At 39.3% G+C, this 6,000-nt stretch overlaps 1 long non-coding RNA gene across 1 annotated transcript in view; it reads right to left on the bottom strand.

Moving 5' to 3' along the window:
- Window positions 1-212: 212 nt before the first annotated feature.
- LOC137525694 (uncharacterized) overlaps window positions 213-6,000 on the bottom strand; it is a 31,980-nt gene continuing 26,192 nt past the window's right edge. Inside the window, exons 2-3 of the long non-coding RNA XR_011022976.1 lie at window positions 912-1,175; window positions 213-655 (exon numbers count right to left, since the gene is read on the bottom strand). This is a non-coding gene — a long non-coding RNA (uncharacterized lncRNA). The remainder of the gene's footprint in view (window positions 656-911; window positions 1,176-6,000) is intronic.

Raw genomic sequence — 6,000 nt, 5'->3', positions numbered from 1 at the left:
CTCCCGGAGGATCCAGACGTCAGTGGTCGTTCTAATTCCTGTCCTCGGAGCCTCTGAATCACTCTGATGAGATTGCTGTCACTGATCTCAAAAAGTGTCACCTGGAGGGTAAAATTGCAGCGCTGGAACCCAGGGAGTTGAGTGAGAGAAGGTAGGGGGAGTAAGAATATCTTACCTTAAGAAGATCTAACTTCAAGAATGCAAATTCCTCATTAAAATTAAGTGATTTTATTATGCACAGCAGACAACGCGTTTCGCGGATACACTCTGCTTCATCAGGTCAAATTCAAGTGCCTTTAAAAGTACTCCATACAAAGAGCCTGAGCACCTCAGGGCTCTGCGAAAATGCCACCCTGTGGTGGGTGGGGTGCGGTAAAAGTATCACACCGCCCCAGTGTAAAAGAGCCCTAAGGGTCCATCTCCACTAGCTGTGGTCCACTTCAAAAAACAGGTAGGCAGTCATCTTGCCAATCACATTTCCCACTGGTGCGCATTGATTTTTCAACAAATGCAATCTCCAGCTTGCGAGATTCCTGTCTTGATTGTGCTCCATTCCCGACAGCTATGGCACAAGTGGCTGGCAGTGGAAATTGCTGCTTGCGGGTGGAAGCGCAAACAGCAATGGAAAGCATAGCTACAGGTTAATAATTCAGGGCTGCAAATGACAGAACACAGTTAAACTGGAGTGTAACAATTTCAAAAGGTCAAGATTAGTCTATATAAAACTGAATAACATAAAACACTCTATAATCTCTTTTCTAGTGTGCTTTACATACATTCATATGACATCTTACATAAAACAACAAGTAAGCCATCTAAGCAGCTGCATGCAGAAGCTCTGAGTAGAATACAATTGATTTCATAAAGTTTGTATATAAATAATCAATGTAGATCATATGGAAATAAATTACCTTCCATTTGCAGCTTCGTGAAGAAAATGTTGTTATCCGTTTCAAACAAAGTCCTGAAACTCCTTCATCAAACCACACAGATGTGTTATCACGTAGTTTAGAATGTTTGATAAACTCCGGTAGTGTAGCTGATGAGTTTGCTGTTAATCGGGCATAGTTTGCTGTCTAATTACAACATTTGACTTCCAGAACAATGATCTCAGGCAGGTATTTCAATTTTATACAGTAAAATAACTTGTGTGTTCTGGCAGAGATGTTCATGAGCTGTCAATAAGCAGAAAAAATGTCAGCATAGATCAGTGAAATGAAAATGAGCAATCTGCTTTCAAAATATTTCCCATATTTTTTAAATCAAGCCCTTATCTGTCTACTACAAGACACAGAAATTGTGTTAAAGGCACATCAATGTTCATAATTTTACAAAAAGAAATAAAACCAAAATATGGAGGCAAGATTTTCAGTCAGTTATTGATCTGTTTTCTTTTAAGTGTATTTTAGGTTAAAACATAACTGCTGTGAGGGTCTTTACTTCTGCATGGAATGCCAACTGCCAGGTTCCTTCCTGCACTCCCCAAGCTTGGCAGTCTGGCCCATAGCCACTCCCTGTACAGCCTTGTTGGAGTGAGGCTGTGTGGCAGACTGAGCAATACAGAGCACTGCACTCTTGACCTGAGATGTCCCCAATGGTGGGGGGAGGGAGTCAATAATGTTGAAAATAAAAGTTATATTTCGGTGTATCTCCATGGCTACAGACTTCTTTTGACCCCAAAAAAGGTATACACTACACCAACTTCTACTTCTGCCCATCTTTGCCATGGTCTAATCTAGTGTTTCTCAACATTTTATTGGTATGTACCCCTTTTAAAACCCTGTACTCGCCAAGTACCCCTTAGCATAGTAAACATTATCACAAGTACCCCTTGACAAATATATATTTAAAGCTAGTACATGATAATTGGTTCTAAACTATTTCCAAGCCTTTACTATTGCTTTTAAATAGCTAAAACACTAATTTGGTGTTGTTTAAATAGGATTTATCATTTTCTACAACACTAAATTTGTTATTCTTGGTTAAGTATATAAAGCCAGAGTACCCCCTGGAACCATCAGAAGTACCCCCTGGGGTGCGCGTACCACACGTTGAGAACCTAGGGTAATCAATATAATAATAATAATGTTACAATATGCACCTTATACCTTTCTCTATGAAAAATCTAAGTTTTTATGCATCTAAGTATGCAAAAGTGTCTACTTTTCACTTAGTATGGTAGTGATGTCAATGCAAATCAGTGTGATGCTGACCCAAGATGCGTACATCCAATAAATGCGCGTGTTAATTTGGGGGGCAGAAGAAAACAATAGTAGAATATTGGTAACATTACTGGTATTTTACTATCGCCTCACTTGACCTACTCTCACATTAACCCTCCACTACCTATGCCTAACAACACTAACTCTCCCCTTACCTAATGCTAACATTTTCGTGTAGCCACAGTTGAAGCAACTGCTTGGTGCCCATTCTTCCTGTACTTAAAATCACTGCCCTTTCTCCCAACACTTATAGGGCTTGATTCAGAAAAGGGTGCTAAGTGTTAGCACGCCAGTGAAAAGCCACTTTGCATGTGCTAACATGCTTTGCATGTGCTAAGTAGTTAGCACATGTAAACTACTTAGCACCGTAGTTAGCACATGTAAACTACTTAGCACCCTAGTTTTCTTTAAAAAAAATCAGTGTTTATTCAACAAAGAAAAGGAACATGTGACAGAATATGCAGTGTAGCAGTGTAACTTTTCCAACAGTAGCTTCAGCATCAATTATCACTGTGGAAGATGAGAGGTATTGTTAACAATAATATAATGATCGTCACATGAAAATATAGAGCTCAGATATAGAGCTCAGATTGAATTTAATTTTCCAAATAATCTATCTTTTACAAGATCATAATTAGCAAGACCAGGGGTATCTAACCATGGAGCATAGCACCCTAGTTAGCATGGTGCTAAGTAGTAGTTTGCATGTGCTAACTACGGTGCTAAGCAGTTTGCATGTGCTAACTACGGTGCTAAGTTTGCATGTGCTAACTACGGTGCTAAGTAGTTTGTATGTGCTAACTACTTAGCACCCTAGTTAGCACGCCCAAAGCCTTTAGGCGTGCTAACTGGGTCAGCACCGTTTACTGAATCGAGCCCATAGTCTTTATTTAAAAGGAAACATCCATATCCCTCTCAGTTTAGGTTCCCTTTAAAGATCATTTCAAGCACCAGTTTAGGAACAAGGGCTATACAAACACAAGTCTTTGGCTCTTGACTGAGCTGTGTGTTTTGCTCTATGGATGGGAATGATCAGATGTGTAAGCATCTGTGGCAGGTTTGGGAACTTCATTTGAACAGACCAAAAGACACATATGGCAAGGCATTGGTATTAGGTTGGAGACCCCCCAAAATATAAAACCATTAAAACAGTTTAAAAAGAAAGGTAATGGTGGGTTTACGTCTCCTAAAGAAGTATCTTGGAAAATATGGCTTATTAGCACTAATAGGAACAACACATTCCACCCGTTTGATCCTTAGGTCAGTAGTACAGCAGTTTCTGATGCCTAGGGCCAACAGGTACAAGTGCATGTACCTACTTTTTAGATCTAACCATCAGGCACTGTTAATTTGACCAGAGAAAGCAGTATAAAGCTACCCAACATATAATACATTTTGTCAATAAGAGAGGTAAGCCCAACACTACCTCTCTCTTTTTAAAGTGTTTTTTTATTGTTTTATATTTTTGGGTGCCTCCGAAGAATTAACAATAGCTATTACACCACTGTTGAGATTTTGTTGGTTTTAATTTACTTAAAAACTTTCTATAATAGAAAGAGAGCAACCATATTGTTCCAGAGTTCCAGCTTTTCAAACAAAGTTGGTGAAGGCATCTCCCTATAAGCCTTAAACCGTAGTTCCAAGTATTTGCTACCAACCTTTGTGTTTGGTTTTTACAACTATTACATGGTGGACGGGCATACTACACTTAGACCCCTGGGCCCATATGCAATTCACTTTTTCTCCTGAGTTTTCTCCTAGGTACATTTTTCATACCTTGTTATAAAATGCCTTTTAAACCACCATCAAGAAAGAAATCACTAAAAAAAAGGCTTAAAAAGTTATTTTAAAGAGAACATAAAAATTATCTCCAAAGAGATAACTCAGGTGAAGAAGTTATTGCATATGGGCCCTGGTCTCTCTCTGCTTTTTTTTGGTTCCTGGAAATTCAATCCATCCCCTGGGAAACCACCATTTCTGAAGTCATCAGGTGAGACAATTTGATACTGTTCCTGGTTGCAGAAGAGGAAGCCAGCAATGTTGGGGGATAACTGTACACAATTTAGATTTCCATCTAAAACAACCACTAGCAATAATTCTGGATGAAGAGCATCTAAAGTGTGTACTTACTTGGCTTATGTTTCATTGTATGTCAGTATTTTCTTTGATAAAACTGAATAAAACTAAAATTAATACATAAATAACAGTAAAATGAATGGTGTCATGAAAGAACATTACAACTACGCTATACAAAAGATACAGGCCATAGTATGTAAACAAGATGTAGCCATGGGTGTTTTTTTTAGCATTTTTTGCCTGGCAAAAAAAGAAGTTAGGGCTTTTTTTGAGAACGATATTTCTCAATTTGAAAAAAAGTGACCCAGCTAATGTTCCATCTGCTTCAAGAGCAATGATTTATTGGGCTGAGTGTATGAAATCAGGCCACAATGTTTTCATATGATTTTTTTCCTTGAACACTTCCAAAAGATCTATTGCTAAAGATCGTAATAAAAACTCAAGCAGAAAAATCGTTTTCCGCTGTTGTCATTTTTCTCATTCCCAAAGCAGGATTTTCATAATATGGTTCCGTGCCACTGCAATCCTTCAAGAAACTTAAGCCTGATCTGTTTTCTTCTCCACACTTGTAGCAGTCCTGTGACCGATTCGTTTAAAATGCAAGCGCATTAATACTGAGCCAAGTCTTCTAGCTATAGATTGGCACGCAAGGCTGATAAGGATGCTTCCTTCAATCATAACCGCTTGTCGCTCGTGATTGGCACTATGCTGACGAGTTCAGAACATTTCGATTTTCAGTGAACTTTAAACAAAGAAATGGCTAAAGAGCAACAGCAGAGCTGAATATTTTAACATTTAGGCTGAATTTGTCACTGATAAAAACATTTTATTTCAGTATAAGTCTGCTATATGGATGTCCTTTAAATACCTTTGTTTTACAGACGGAACAGTAACAGATGGAGCAGTAACCAACGCAACTGTCTTATTTCAGCTGCTTTTTTTTTTTTTTTTTTGGTCAGAAAAGACAATATAAAAGGACTGGACCAGAAGGACCAGAAACTGGCACATACAAGCGAAATGCTCCTATCGCCATTCATGCTTCACACCTGTCACCTCGGCCCACATGCTCTGTCATCTCTATGATGGCATAGCTCAGTGAGCCAGTCAGGAGCCGATTTCATTGGCTCCTGACCTTGAGATCAATGTGAGCCAATGTGATTGGCTCACATTGATAACAGGGTCAGGAGCCAATGAAATCGGCTCCTGACTGGCTCATGGAGCTCTGCTGTTATACTGACTGACAGCAGGGCAAGAAAGCTGTGGTGGGGAGAGAGCGACGTGATCGGTGGGAGCGGCAAGAGCGCATGGCAGCGATGAGTGAAATCTTTGCCCTGGCAGGAATAACAGCCTCCAAACAGGCCGTAGATTTAAATCACAGGCGTCCTAATAATTATCACCACTGTGGTTAAATAATGGATTGTTGTTTTGTTGTGAAAAGGGCAGAATTTGCTTCACTAAAGTTCATTGTTGTGGCACACTGATCCATACCCTCCCCACCTCCAAAGATGGTATTGACACAAAGAACATAACTTTTCAACTAAGTCAAAGTTCATAAGAGCAGAAGTCTCTTACCAGCACAAGGACTGTGTTACGGGCGTACGTTAAAAAGGGGCGCTGGGAAAAAAGGGCGCGGGGTTTAAAACGATAAACATGGATAACGTTTAAAAATATAATGTACTATATTTCGTTTAAATATTCATTT

Source organism: Hyperolius riggenbachi, chromosome 7, assembly GCF_040937935.1.
Source record: "Hyperolius riggenbachi isolate aHypRig1 chromosome 7, aHypRig1.pri, whole genome shotgun sequence".
In the NCBI taxonomy this organism is placed as follows: domain Eukaryota; kingdom Metazoa; phylum Chordata; class Amphibia; order Anura; family Hyperoliidae; genus Hyperolius; species Hyperolius riggenbachi.
This window is presented reverse-complemented; position numbering and strand designations above follow the sequence as displayed.